We start from the raw sequence: 16,565 nt of genomic DNA on the forward strand, positions 1-16,565 counted from the left end.
AAATCTGCTTAGTTTTTCCACTCGCTTGTAATGACTTAAGATAAATAGAATGTGTGGGATATAGTGCCTTAACAAAATCTATGAGAGGAACATCTATTTTAACTCTGATAGCTTCTATATCATGCATAATAGATCTAGTTATATAGACTAAAGCAAGGGGATTATCATCTTTTAATTCTAGATTGAGCAATTTGATCACTATCGGTAGAGAAATAATTTTGTTTAGAATCTGTTAAATCTGATTAGCACTATTTAGATAACTGTGTTTCCAACGATCTAAAAACCAGCCAACAACAACACGATGTTCATATGTCTCGATCTCAGTAGGACTTTGCTAACGTGGGTTGTGTTGACCCAACAGTGCTAACAACTAATAGTTTGAAGTAGCCAACGCAGACTGGTAGAGTTAAGCTCTGTAAGATCTGAACAGACAATGGAGTTGGAGAATCCTCCATGGGACTTGGAGTGCCTTCGACTTGTGTCGTTGACTGAACGATGTATTTGTAGAGGAGTCTGCTGTGCACACGCTTATGCCATGAGTGGGACACCATTAATGTTGGAGAGCCATAGACAAAGAGCATTTTCTGGGAGTATTTAGAGTGGGGATAAGTGTTGAAAAAGACAAACAGACATGACATGTGAATTGTAATTTGTCATTTTTGTATTAATCTTTGTAATGATGTAATGTAATCATTAAGGGGGACTTGGAATAATGCTTCCATTAGTATATAGGTAGGATTGTGTTGTTGTTTGTGGGAGTTTTATTGAGAGATTTTTTCAAGAATATTCTCCTCTTGTTTGGAATCTGTTGGATCTCATGAGCACTATTTATGTGACTTGTGAATTGATTTGATGAATCTGTTCACCATGTCTGTTTTCCAATTTCTTTGTTTTTTAATATTTAATTTTTAAAGACCTAGTCTAACTTATAAACAAAATAGCATTTTTCATAGGAATTCAGTAAAATTAATCAAATACAATTTCAAGATTTTTTGTTGTTCAAAATACATTTTTGAATGGACAAATGGATTTAAACTGAAGTTTTTAAAAACCTTTGTTTTGATTAAAATTAACCAGGTCATGAAAAAGTCATTTTGTGACTAAACTATTTTTAAATATATATTAATTACTAAATGAATTTAGAAAGATTTTAAAATTAGGGATGAATTTTATATTAAAGTTTTGAGTTTTGAAAATAAAAAAAATCGAGGAAAAAAGTGATTTTTTTTAATTGTAATTTAAAAATTGTTTATATTAGTCAAAATTAATAAAAATTATTTAAATATCAAAACAATGCGAAGAAAATCAACAAAAATCTTTGTTGTTATAGAGAAAAAATATATACTTCCAAACATTTAAGATATATATTGTCAAATATTTTCCGAATTGAAACTTTTTCATACATTTTTTTTTCGAAGAGATAAGTCAGCGTATACACCAACAAAGAATTAACGTTCCAAATTAGCATAGGAAAGAGTAGGGAATCTAGATCGATTTTTTGTCAAAGGGAGAGAGGAGTTACTGAATAGAGAAGATTAAATGGAATTTGTAGTTTTGATAATGTGTCATGTCAAGTTTTAATTCTATATCTTTTTTAAGAAAAATTATCAATATAAATATTGAAAGACTTTTTGAATTCATATTCCGTATAAATATCACAATATTATCTGTTACACGTTATGTTATGAGATTGTCACTTGTATAATTTATTTGATTATTAGATATAGTGCAATATTGAGATTGTTTTTAGGGAGATTGAGAAGCTTTAATTATACAAAGTTCATCAAAGATGGTTAGAGATTATTATGTTTTAAATGAGTTGAATGGGAAACTAGTATATTGTGGTGGTGAAAAGAGAATTTTTTGGGAGACTTCAGAGTGGGGATAAGTGTTGAGGAAGACCAAACAAACTTGACATGTGAATTGTATTTGTTATTTTTGTATTAATCTTTGTAATGATGTAATGCAAGCATTAAGGGGAGACTTGGAATAATGCTTACATTAGTATATATATAGGATTGTGTTGTTGGTTGTTGGAGTTTTGTTGAGAGATTTTCTCAAGAATATTCTCCTCTTGTTTGAAATTTGTTGGATCTTATGAGCACTATTTATATGACTTGTAATTTGGCTTTGTGAGTAATATACGAATTGATTTGATGAACCTGTCCACAATGTTTGTTTTCCAATTTCTTTGTTTTTTAATATTTAATTTTAAAGATCTAGTCTAACTTATAAACAAAATAGCATTTTTCACAGGAATTCACTAAAATTAATCAAATACAATTTCAAGATTACTTGTTGTTCAAAATACATTTTTGAATGCACAAATGGATTAAGCATGGGCCACTCAAATTATGCAGATTAAACAATTTAAACTCAAGTTTTTAAAAATCTTTGTTTTGATTAAAATTAACCAGGTCATGAAAAAAGCCATTTCATGACTAAACCATTTTTAAATACATATTAATTACTAAATGAATTTAGAAAGATTTAAAATTAGGGATGAATTTTATATTGAAGTTTTGAGTTTTGAAAATAAGAAAAAGTATGGAAGAAAGTGATTTTTTTTAACTGTAATTTTAAAATTGTTTATATTAATCAAAATTAATAAAAAATATTTAAATTTCAAAATCAATGAAAAGAAAATGAGCAAAAACCCTTATTGTTATAGAAAGAAAATTATATACTATATTTAAGATATATATTATCAAATATTTTCCCAATTAAAATTTTCCATATTAAATTTATATCCAAATTCAAATTTAAACTTGGTAACTATCATTCAACGCCATTCCAATTCCATTGCACCTAGATAGAAATGAATTGAATTGCTTTGAAAGAGACCATCATATGGAGACCGAAATGAATTGTCAATATGGTGGCTGCATGCTTAGATAACCCAATGCATACATTCATACACTGCTACACCAGCTAGCTACTTTAATCAACGCAGAGAAGGGACAGTTCGACTTGTAACCAGTGCACATATAATCTCACTGTTACGGCCAAGGAAAAAATCACTGTTACCATATGCTGCTTCAACGCACAGCTCAAGACTGTTCAACGCATTGAACAGATAATTAACGTTCCAAATTATTTGAGGAAAGTAGAGGAGTTATTGAGTAGAGAAGATTAAATGGAATTGGTAGTTCTGATAACATCTCAGGTCAAAATTTCATTCTATAAATGATCTTTAACTCTATAAATGATCTATTTTTATTAAGAAAACTTATCAATATAAATATTGAAAGACTCTTGAAATTCATATTCGGTATATTTTCACTTTTTCATGCTCTTATTTATAATATTTAAAATGTTTTCTTAATCCCTATAAATTATAAATTAAGTGTGAACCAAAATCAATTAATTTAAATTTTTATTAAAAATATTTATTGATATAAATTATTGATATATATTAAAAGACTTTTAAAATTATTGAACTGAAACTACTATGATCCATATTAATTTTATTGAAAAATTTTCGGCAAAAATCACATAGAAAAATTTATGTGGACGCGTTTTGAACCATCCAGTGTGGTCCATCTTCAGGACAAGTTGAATGAGCAGATCACAACATGGCAGAGAATCTTCAGGACAAGTTGAATGAGCAGATCACATTTAGCACATTAAATAGACATGGCAGAGAATCCATGACTGGACGACTAAAAATAACAGCTATGATAATGGCTAGTTTAACCAAGAGAAAGGGAAATTTATTATTATTAATAAAATTCTCTTTTTCTTTTTTTAAGTAAACCAAAAACTAATAATTTCAAGTATGTTGAAAAATTAAAATGAATAAAATTATATAAAACGAATTACTTTTAAAATTTTAATAGTTAGTTAGAAACGTCAAACATATTGTTGTTATTAATAATATTTACTTTTAAACCTAAAATTAATAAAAAAAAAAAAAAAAAAAAAAAAAAAAATAGATAATAAATAATAAAATAATAACATGTTGAAAAATTAAAATGAATTAAATTAAAAATTATATAAAATGAATTACTTTAAATATTTTTTAGTTAACTAAACCATTTTCCATTCCCTATTACATGATGCTCGAGTAATAAATAGAGATCGGAAGAAAAAGTAGAAATAATCACCCATGGACATTCTTTTACAGCTGTTATTATATTCTTTAATTATAAGAAAATATAATATGAGAGGGCAAATCTTAGCTAGTTATTGACCATTCCTTCCATTGGTATAAATGAGAGCGGGTGAGAAGTGTTTCCTAAGCATAGTATAAGAGAATGTTGAAAATGATTGTTTAATAAGTATGATATTAGTTTAGGTGGATAAATTTTAAAATTTAACATTTTCCATTTTATGAATTTTATAATACAATTGTAGCTATAACTTTATCACGGGGTTTTATTGGGGGGAAATATTATACCACGTGAGTTCATATTGGGAGATATATATTGAGAAAAAAATGATATAGTATATTGGCAGATATATAAGGGGTAAAGGGTTTTTATATTGAGAAATATAAGAAATGGAGCTTAAAGTTAATAAAAAAATATAAAGGGGTATAAAAATGTTAATGAAAAATAGATATCTACAATATCAAGTGAAAGTGGAGTTTTTTAAATGAGGAAGTTGTATTGAGTTCATATTGGTAGGGGGTTAAATAATGTAATTTTTAGAGAGATTTTCCAATATGTAATCAAATTAAAGATATAGTTTGAGTGAATCCCCGTAAACCCTATAAAAATCCAAAATTTTTATTATCATCAAACAATTTATTAAGTGAATTTCATGACACCATAGCACTAATGGATATGATTCTTCACTAATTTCCTCTTCTATATATGTTTATATGTTTCCTATATAGATTTTCTCGAGTATAAATTTGTCTATGGATTGGTATAATTTGTGCTTCACTCCAAGATTCCCACACTTGGGCTTCCTGGCTACCGTTGGCCTGGCTCTCTATATTATTCTCCTCTCCACTGGAATGGGCACGATCCCATGGGTAGTCACTTCTAAGTTATATCTGCTTAAGTGCAAAAATTACGGTAAGAATGTGTTGGTTATCATAAAATTTAATAATTAAAAAATATAATTTTTATTTATTAAATTTAGAAATATCTTTAAAATCTGCAATGGATTATAATACTGTCATTCTTTATTATAAATATAGGATACACTCTGAATATATATTAGATACATTTATAGGATACACTCTGAATATATCTTAGATACATTTGTTCGACAGTGACTGGTCTATTTTTCACCCTGATCTTGAGGCCTGAAACCAAGGAACTCTATTTTTCACCCTGATCTTGAGGCCTGAAACCAAGGAACTCTGTGTGAGCAAATGGAAGTGATGTTACAGGAGAGGGTGAGGCTGTCAGCTTCAAGTTCCGGAAAAAAATCCCTGCACAGGCCATCAAGGCCAAGAAATTAAATAATTGAAACACTTATCCATGATCTCTAAAGGTCATTTGGCATTCTGTATGGAGTAACAACCGCCATGAAGAACCTCTGAATGCAATCTGATTCTATTACATAATAGAAATATGAAGTTGTTTACGTGTGAGTAAAGTATAATTCTTTGAGCATTTTTCATATTTTTCCGTTTTGCTTCCCATAGTATGCATATTCATTTTTTTTTCCCTTAGCAATTTGATGCACATTTCTTCCTTCACATTTCATAATTCAAAAAATTGTGAAACCCATAAAAAGAATCTCATCATTTACTTAAGAAGTACAAAAACCCAAAAAAAATTAAAAAATGGAACAAACTCAAAAATGTCAATCCAAAATGCCGACGAACTTGTTGAAGTTTGGGTGAAATAAGTAAGAAAATAGTTTTCCCAAAATGTCAATGCTAATGGAAACTTTACTAGGAAATCACAATGAACCATCAACACCAACAAAAAAAGGAAAAGGTTAAAAAATATTGAATTATTGTTAAGTGACGATGTGAATGGAGAATTCCTAAAAATGTCAATAACACAATTATGTTGAAGGCCAGTGATAAACAAATTCATTGGGATTGTTGGACAATTATGTTGAAGGCCAGTGATAAACAAATTCATTGGGATTGTTGGACCATCAAAACACTATAGAATATTGTAAAGTTTGAACTTTTTTCTAGATGTCGATGAATGATTGGGCGTCAACAAAATTGGAAACTTATTTACATGAAAGGCTTAAGGACTCTCCCAATTGCCAATGAACCTTATCATTCACTAAGTACTAATTACGAATAAATGATCCAATCTTTTTCCTAGATGCAAAGATCGCTTTTTCCTAGATGTAAAAGGGTTTGAGGATCCAAATCTACACACTCTTCCTATGCCTCAACTTCTTCTTTTGACAATGTAGAATATTAATTCTCTTGAAATTATGGCGCTTCTCCCAAATTTTCCTATGGTTCGTCCTCTATATAGAAAGCTGGTTGAACCTAATCATGTTGATATTTCCTCTCGCTCTATAGAATATACAGAGGGGGCCTCTTGAATTCGAGGTTGAAATTACTTTTTGGGCCTTGTTTAATTTGTCTTGGAGGAATTTTATTTTGAAACTCTCACTTTACCAACTTATTTGAAATATTTTTGATCACTTTAGTCATTTCATCGAATTTTTTCTCTTGTATATCTCTCTGCATCCTTGTAGGACCAACCTCTTCTTTCTCCTTTCTCCTATCAACATGATTTGTCTTCGATATCATGTTTCTTGTTGTTTCTATATTTTCTTCCACCTCTAAACCATCAGTCTAAATTTAGTCAAGGGTAAGTGATTTTCTTTCTCTCAAAGTAAAGCCAAAATTAGAGTCAAAGGCCCCTACAAAGACTAACTTTGAAGTTTTTTTTGGAGACTTTAGTTTTATTGGTAGACTATTATAAAGGTTATTAAATCTTTTTATTAATTCATAACATCTTCGTTAGCCTCTTTCTTTTTTCCATTATATTTTGTTAAAAGGTACTCGTGATCTTCCTTCCCTCCCCATTTCTACATGAAAACATTTTCTAATTCCTTCCATGTATTAATTCCATTATCAGGTAAGCTTTTAAATCATTTTCTAGATTCCCCATTTAAATATTGTACAAACATCCTCATAACAACATCAAGATGCTCAACATTAAGATTGTCAACAAATGCATAGGATCTTGGCACATGTTTTTCAATTGTTATTTCATCCTCTCTTGTGAAACAAGGTAAGGGTTTCAAATAATATTATGAAATATCATTCATTGATTGTGGAATATTTAAAGGGGCATATCTATTAAGAACACACCCTGTTATTTCCATATTTCGAAGTGGGGATGGAGGAATATTTATTGTTTGTATGTGGATGAAACAAGAGGGACTGTAGTTGTTGGAACATGTTGTGACGTGACTGTAAGAACTTGAGATGTGAGTAGTATAACAATATCTTTAATCTCTTCAACTTCTAAGAAGACTCAAAAAGAGAAATAAGATGATTCAAAATATTATTTCTCTAATTTAGGTTAAGTGAAAGGAAAGATAGGAAGGGGAAACTTTTCTTCTGAAAGGCCTAAAGTCTTTGGAGAAACTTTAGGGGTATTTACTTCAGCCTTTTGGGAAATAGAACTTAAATGCCCAGGAGTAGATATGGTAAAAATAGGTGTTTTAGAGATATTTCTCCCCAAACTCTCTTTGAAAGAAGTTTGTTTGGATTCGAAACAAATGGGGTATTCTGCTAGGAGGTATTAGATTGGGTTTGAGGTCTTCTTGGGGCAATGATTACTGATTATTAACTCTCTATCTTCATCTTAGGAAATGCACATTTTTTACTAGTGACTATCCTACAATCTTGAATTGTGCAATTCTCAAGGACCTTGACTGCTGGCCCAGAAAATTGCACAATGTAATCATTGGGCCTGCAGCCATTGCTAGCTGAGATTGTGCATTGCACAATTCCAGTAGTCAACAACCGAGCTGGACTATGCATTGCATAGTTCCAGCATCCAATCAACCTCCTAATAGCCCGTATTGTGCCTTGCGTAGTCTTGGCGGTCAGTCTCCTGAACTCCTGGCGGAAATTGTGCAACCTTCATGACTAGTCACACAGGTATGTTGCAAGTCAGTTCTCCAGTTCATTTTGGTTTTTGACTGACATATTGCTTGCCATGAGTGTTGCGATGTCTCCAGGTATCAAAGGTGTTCATCCCCCTCTTAGCAACACATGTATAATGGCTTTAGGAGAGTTGAGTCGAAGACAATGTTCAAAGCACAGTTGTGGATGTAGTTGATCAAGTGTCTATGAACTTGCCTACCCACGAAGACATCAAGTTGTTCATAGACAAGGACATCAATATATGACAATAGGAGCATCACAACAAGTAGCACCATGAACAACAGTTGAAGGCAACATACCAGATGCAATGAATGCAAGAGGAAGGTTGTTGACAACACAGAGGCGGAACAAAGATGCAAGCTCAAGTAGATCCACTTGTGGTGAAAAATAATTTGGAAACTCAGGCTACGAGGTGATAGCGCGACATGAAGATGACGCGAAGGAAGAAAATGAAACAGAGAAGGAGTTGCAAGTGATCAAGTAGCAACTCAAGGAAGAACAAGAGATGCATAGACAAGAGAATACGTTGTAGCAAGAATAGGTACAATAGCGGGCTCAACATGCACTCATGGATGAAGTTGTGCCCATAAAAGTTAAAGATCCATCCAAGTAGCTGGCATGGAACAAACATGGTGAGCAGTGTTGTTGATCACATGCAAGGGAATTCAGCAGCATACATGTCATCATGTGCACACATGCATTCCCACCCATTCAGCACACTCACCGAGGCAAAGACAAGAAGAAAGTCCAACTAGAGTTGAACATGTAGTTGACAGTTGATGTGCATGACTACCAGCACACACTGGAATATCAACATGAACACTATGCACCAGTGTGTTTCCAGTTCGGTCATACCCAAGAAGACCATATGCATGTTAGTAGACGAGTTGAATGGAGGAGCCACACCAATGCATCCGGATGCAACTGAGGCAAGAGTTCGCTTCAACAAGCTGTCTCCAAGGAGTGCATGCACACCATCACAGACGACCAAGCTTGGCATCATCTCACCACCTTCACCATCACAAGCATGTGAAAGTGTTGGTCTCAACACAACAGATCGAGTGTCAGTGATGTCTTACATGGCTTGCTCAAGCCATTTTGTCTCAAATGGGCACATGTGCATTGTAATGTAACGTCTTGTCAAGTGGAAGTTCAAGTGTCGATAGTTGGATGTAATAGCCAAAGAGTAGATGAAGAGTCATGAGGGTAGATGAACTGTCACAAAGGGGAATGTCAAGGGTCAGCCCACCCTCTGCTATAAGTAAAACCTCATAACTCATTGTAAAGTCTTTTGTTCAGCTAAGCTTCGATAGGAGTATATTAGAGAAAGCTTGGATAGTATTGTAACGAGCCTTGGCTTCTCCACTACGTAGAGCTAGTACATCTCTTTGGAGGATCAAGTGGTTGTGGTTGTAACGTTCCGCTATTGGAATTAGTGGTTGGACATGGATGTATTGTATGGCTGGAACTTACACTTCTTAGTATAACAAGAGTCGACACGTTTCATGCATATGTTGTATTGTATTCTATGCTATCTGGTTTACTCTAAATGATATATATATTGGTTTGCTTATGCATGAATATATAGCTATTTTTGTATGTATGTATGAATCTTTCTAAAATGTGTTGTTGGTTTAACCATCACTTTGGATTGCGTGCTAACTTGCCTTCCATGTTGTGATGCATCTTCGCTTGTGTGTTCCATTATTAACTGTGTGCTATCGTAGGTTTCCAAGTGGCACAATTATCTCAACCCTCGTGTGTTAAAACCTCTCATGCACCTTCATTGGCTCATTGTAGCTATCACACCCTTACTACCAACAGAGTTATCCTACTTGCCTCTATGTGAAATCACAGTCAAGGTATTATCGTACGACCCACTGCTGTTACTCCTACACCAAATGGTCTGAGGTCTAATTGGGACTTCTTATCGCGGGGATCCCTTTACATGCTGGCAAGTACAACACTGTCAATAGTATGGTAACAATAAATTTAATAATATATAAATATAAATGATTAACTAAGTGTTGACAGTTTTGGACCCACCAACATGTCAAGGGATCTCCCCGATAAGAAGTCCCAACTAGACCTCAGACCATTTGGTGAAGAAGTCTGAGTAATGGGTCATATGGTATCACCTTGACCACAGTTTCCCATAGAGGCAAGTAAGATGTCCCTGTTGGTAGCAAGGGTTTGACTTATGCAAAAAGTCAAGGAAAGTGCATCAACGGTTCTAACACACTGAGAGTAAGGTGAGTGTGCCCCTTGGAAACCTCTGTAAACATGTAGTTTTAAAGGGAACACACGAGCAAAGATGCATCACAAGCTGGAAGGAAGGTGAACCAAAAATCCAAAGTGATGGTTAAACCAACAACACATTTCAGTAAGATTCATACATACATATACAGAAAGAGTCCATACATACATGCGTAAGAAAACATATACATATATCATTAGAGTAAACAAGTTAACTGAAATATTAGAGTAAGTGTGTTGCCTCTGTTATATTAAGAAGCGAAAGTTCCAATCATATAGCAAAACAATTACCAACCCAATAGTCCTAATAACAAAACGTTATATTCATTGTCACGTGCTCCTCCAAAGAGATTTACTAGCTCTCCACCATGAAGAAGACAAGGCTCGTTACAATAGTCTCCAAGCTTTCTCTAAGATACTCCTATTGGAAACTTGGTTGACAAAAAGCCTCTACAATGAGTTATGAGGGATATATATAGCAAAGGGTGGGGTGACCCTTGACATTCCCCTTTGTGACCGTTCATCTACCCTCATGACTCTTCAACTACTGTACGACTGTCACATTCATTTATCGACACTTCAACTTCCACTTGAAAAGATGTTACATATAATTTGCACATGTACCCATGTGAGACAAATAGGCTTGAGCAAGCCATGCAAGGCATCACTATGACTTGTACAACCATGGGCAGACCAACTCTTCCACATCCTCACGATGGTCGATGGTGGTGAACTGATGCCAAGCTCGGTAGTCCACAATGGTGTCTGTGCACTCTGTAGTGACATCTTTCTCGAAACGAACTCTTGCCTCTGTTGCATCTAGGTACACTACTCTCACTCCTCTGTCCAACTCATCTAATATCATGCACATCATTGCCTTGATTGCAGTCGGACTAGCGACATATAGATGCATGGTGTTTGCACTAATCACTAATTATGTACTAGTGGCTATGGTTATCAACTCATCATAGTACGAGTCAAGCTCTAGTTAGACTTGTGCCTTTTTATTTTCCATGTTGAGTGTCCCAATAGATGTGATCACATGTGCACGCACAAAAACATCCATGCTTCTGAATACCCATGCATGGGAAGCTTCCAAATTAGTGATGAGCTATGGGAGTTCTTCATAGTTCTGGATCTGACTCTGGATGCGTGCCTTCAACTCGACCACTCTCGGCTTCATCATCTTAGACCAGTGTAACAGGGATCCCTTGTATCTCATTGTCCATGTTTTCATGCAGTCAACAACAATATCACATTTGACAAGATACGTGCTCTCCTAGCACATCACTATTGCCAACCGTTGAGATGGACAACTGCCTTATGCACGGTACCAAACTTGGAATACAATGCCCACATGAATGTCTCAAGGGATGATACTTCATCCATTATTGCCTTCTTCAACTCTGCTCGGGTAGATGTTGTAACCAATTCTTCTCCCTACTTTGTTGTCTGTAACTCCTTAGCCATTAGCTCATTCTCAACTATCAAAAAGTGAACACTCGAGCTAGTGGCTTCGACATATGCTCTGGTAGCATCAGCCAATGCTACTAGATGCTTGCACACGTCAGACGTGATCACTTGTTCTTCAAACTACATAGGAGATGTGTTGTCATCTGGAGTAGACACTCTATGTTGCGACTCGTCGAATAATATGTTGTGCATCTCTTCTTTCGGATTGTCTCCAAGGATATCGGTGTCTCCTTGGTTGGTTGGGACTTGCTGTGCTTCTAGATCCGGTGAAGCTAGTGGGTCAACCTCTTGGTGGAAAGGCATGAGGTTGATCTCTTGCTCTAACTCTTGTTGCTCCATATCCATATCCATTTGCTCAAGTTCTCGTTCAATCTCTTGAGCAAAGTCCTGCTCCTACAACTTTTCACCCTGTCTACTTTGTTCCAGTTGTTCGGATGAGTCTCCTACCTGTACCTGTGCAATTTCATCTATTTGCACATGTTGCGCCCCCTATTGTACTTATTCTTGCTACGCTTCCTTGTCCTTTTTGTGCAGCTCATGTTCATTCCAGAGTTTCTCCTTCAACTCATGCAACTCCCTCACTGTTTCCTCCATCCCATGTTTTTCTCTCTTCCTTTGTGCATTCCTCCTGTCGCATTGTTGCCTCTTCACCTCTATGGCCAAAGTTGTTTTTTCCACATTTGGGTATGTTATGAACTTGCATCTTTGCTCTGCCTCCGCATTGTTGTTAATATTTATCTTGCCTTTGTTGTGCACTAGTATGTTTACCTCTATTGTTGTTGTTGCTAGTGCTCTCCTGGATGCTGCTTCACTAACCATTCCACAGCGATGCCGACCAGTTCATTGGTGTTTATGGAAAAACTAGTATTTCTAAGAAATGCTAGCCCTCTAGGTTTGGTAGATAACCTAGAAACAATAGTCAAAGCAATTCACTATCTTTCCTATGAGTGATAGATAAGAAAGAGAATGAAGGACCAACCTATAACTTCCGCTTGAATCCTCGCTTGATATCCCTCTCCTTTGGCAGATCTCGTAACTCCTCCCCATACTTAACATGCTTGGAGAATACCTGCACAGCTATAGAAACAAAGACCTATCAAAGCATAATGATCCATCATAGCATAAACATCATAGAATCAGAAATATGATAAAAAAGTGAATGCATTTACAGTTAACACAGTCAATTGGGAAAAATCTTAAAGAACTTTATTGATAACAAGGAGAATTACAACCCATAAGAATTTTGATCCAGCGCCATCCTCCCAGCTTCAAGCCTTCTTCACCTCATGAATCAGCAAGAACACACCAACAATAACACAATTCTCTCACCTCAATACTGAAACTAGCAACACTTCCTCACAACTCAGAATAATTTAGCCTTCTGATCTCTTCGATGAGAAATCCTTTTATAGATGATTGCAGGAGGATGAGTCACCAATGGGGGATGATGAATGCCATTCCATTTGTTGAAATTGGTTCCATAAAAGAGGGAAATTGGAGATGGTTTCCTAGTTCCCTTGGTCATCCTTGGGTGAATTCATAGAGGCAGGTGGCATAGAAGAAGTTTCTAGAAGGTTCCATGAGCAACCAACTCTCAAAATCTCCCAGCATTTTGTCCAACCTCGCCCATCACACTTTCTAGAAGGCCAAACTACGATGCATCTCACTTTGATAGTGTAGCACCTGAGATGCATCTCACCCTAACACAGAGGTAGCAACAATGATTCATTTCAAGGACTTTCTAGATGATTTTTGAGATGGAACTTTTGGGCAATGAGGCATTCAGATAACTAAGTTTCTTTAGGGCATAAAACAACCATTTTATGGGTTGATGAACCCTAATATCATCTACATATGAGTTGGGGTTGATGTGCCCAAATATGTCTATAACAGTTGCCCCCTAAAGCATGAGGTCATAAATATCTATGTCGGGTGAAATGCTTTATCATGAGTATCAAAAGTTTTGAACTAGAAATTGACCTGCATCAATTACAATACAATACATGATAATATGACTTTTCATGATTTAGTTTAGGGAGGCATCCCTATGCTCAGCTTTGTAAAATTTCATTATATGTACATAGATCAGACAGTCGTTTGCAGATATAGACTTGTAATCCATGATTGGATGACCATCTGTGTAAAGCATGTGTACATTTGATGCTTTTGTACTCCTAAATATATCATAACGCAAATCGATGAAACTAGATCTGAGGTCTTCAAACTCGTTCAATATTCACTGAACGTATAAGTCAAACCATGCAAAAAGATGTTCTGATGTTGAACATGGAGAGACATCGTCTGATTACCGGCCAATGATGTAAGTTGTTAACAGATGTGAGAGGGATCACCGATAATGAAGATGATCCTCAAGGTACGACAATAAATTTTACGTGGTGTGAAAAGATGATTTGATGTCGAACACCACACAAAATATTTTGGTCGAAGACCATTGATGTCAACCTGTCGCCAGAAGAGAGAAAATTTCCTTTGATGTATGCAAGCTTCAAAGCACTGAAAGGGTGTTTCTAAGTCAACTTCTTGGATAGTGAGTTGATTTCGACAAGAAGCGACTCGTCGTAGGAGGGCCTTGATGTATCCCACATCTACGACATGAAAAGGAGCAAATGATTTTGGAGATGAAAACGAGTTGTCGACACAAGGTTCAGGAATGGCGGTCATGAAAATGAAGGCTTATGGTATTGCAACAGATGAGACTTTAACTGGATGACTTCTTAACTGGATGACTTCTCAACTAGATGACTTCTCTTAAACATATCGGTGACACTGAGATGAATTGGTAGCATTAACCCAAAAATATGGATGGTATGATAGACCAATGGTATGATGACTAATAAATGGAATAACCCAACCCAACTGGATCACGGAGATGAAGTGAAAGTGTCATGTTCAAGAGCAACTTACTACCATTAGTTTTTCAAGATTTTCCCCTTTTTCCCCAATCATTGCTGACCAGTACCTCTTTATTTTTTATAAGGTTTGAGGAGGATAACATATGCTTGTTATATAATTCGCCCTTTTAGAAAACCCATTTTTATTTGATGCTTTAACGAGTCTAGTGACGGTGAAACTCGATCTCATCTAGATGGATGAGTTTGTTGCTATTATTTTAACGATTTTAATGAAAAAGATAACTCGTTCCTTTTCATGTTTAGAGAGTTTGACAAGAGACGAAAAGAAACTCCAAAAGCTCTTTTTCGTAAAATAATCCCTCATGCCCGAAAAAGGATAAAATAATACAAGAGAGATGTCGTTTCCAATACTTTAACAAGCTAGAAAAAAAACAAGCGCTCAACTATCTTTTCTTATTTAGAGAGTGTGAAAAGAGTTTAAAGAGGACTCTAATTTGAGGAACGAGTGGTGTCTAGGATAGTAACTAATTCCAGTGATGTTGGAACTTCTCAAGACATGTTGATTTATGTGAAGAGGCTCGCTAATAAGACCACTCATTGCAACCGTTCCTCAAAAAAGGATAAAAAAACCAAGTGAAAGCGTATGATTGGCCAAAGGTATGGTAGTGATGGAATGAAACAACCAAGGCTCATCTGATTGAAAAGGTTGATAGAATGGCAATCATGAGGGTTAAAAGTCGAAATGGGTTCATTTTTAGATGAGCTTGAACCATAGGGAACTATGCTTGGATTCAATTTCATGTTTACACAAGCTATGCTCGAATGAAAAACTATGCTTGAAATTGGTTTACATGCCCCCAGCATGATGAAAGGGAGAGTCTCCTGTAACTAGATGCAAGTCGCTTTGGTGAAGCAGGATGGTTATCCAACACCTTTTGGCTTCGTCCAAATAGGGACAAAGGTGAATGGGGTGATTCCCTTCACATAACCTACAGGGAAACTTAACTTTACCCCTAGGTGCATACCCCCCAAGCTTCATTACATTCACCTAAGTAGACTACTCGTGGTTATTAGGTGGATGGAATGAAGGTTCATTTACAAGATCAAGTGAAATATTTGACTAGGATTTTATGAGATCTACTTAAATACTCGACTTAGAACTTTTCTTTCGAGGATCTTATTTCATTTTTTAATGAGCTTGATAGAGGACAAGGAACTTTACTAAGATTACTTGTTTTATTTTTTAACGAGGTTAACATAAGGCCAAGAACTATCCTCATACTTGTTTCATTTTTTTAACGAGATTGACATAGTAAAAGAACTATCCTCATACCTGTTTCATTTTTAACGAGGTTGACACAGTAATAGAACTATCCTCATACCCTTGTTTAATTTTTTAACGTGGTTGACATAAGACAACGAGCTATCCTCATATTCAATCACAACTCATAAGAGGTCATGAAAGAGAGATCTGGTTCCAATGCCCCCAGTACATGATGTACAACATCAGTGAATTGATCGTCAGTTGATGTAGGTTTGGTAGCTAACCTAGAAACAATAATCAAAGCAATTCACTATCTTTCCTATGAGTGATATATAAGAAAGAGATTATGAAGGACCAACCTGTAACTTCTGCTTGAATCCTCGCTTGATCTCCCTCTCCTTTGGCTGATCCCATAACTCCTCCCCATACTTAACACACTTGGAGAGTACCTGCACAGCTACAGAAACAAAGACCTGTCAAAGCATAATGATCCATCACAACATAAACATCATAGAATCAGAAATATGATAAACAAATGAATGCATTTACAATTAACACAATCAATTGGGAAAAATCTTGAAGAACTTTATTGATAACAAGGAGAATTACAACCCATAAGAAGTTTGATCCAGCGCCATCCTCC

This window comes from Pinus tabuliformis, chromosome J, assembly GCF_031772625.1.
Source record: "Pinus tabuliformis cultivar Carrire ecotype Pingquan chromosome J, CPIR1, whole genome shotgun sequence".
Taxonomy (NCBI): domain Eukaryota; kingdom Viridiplantae; phylum Streptophyta; class Pinopsida; order Pinales; family Pinaceae; genus Pinus; species Pinus tabuliformis.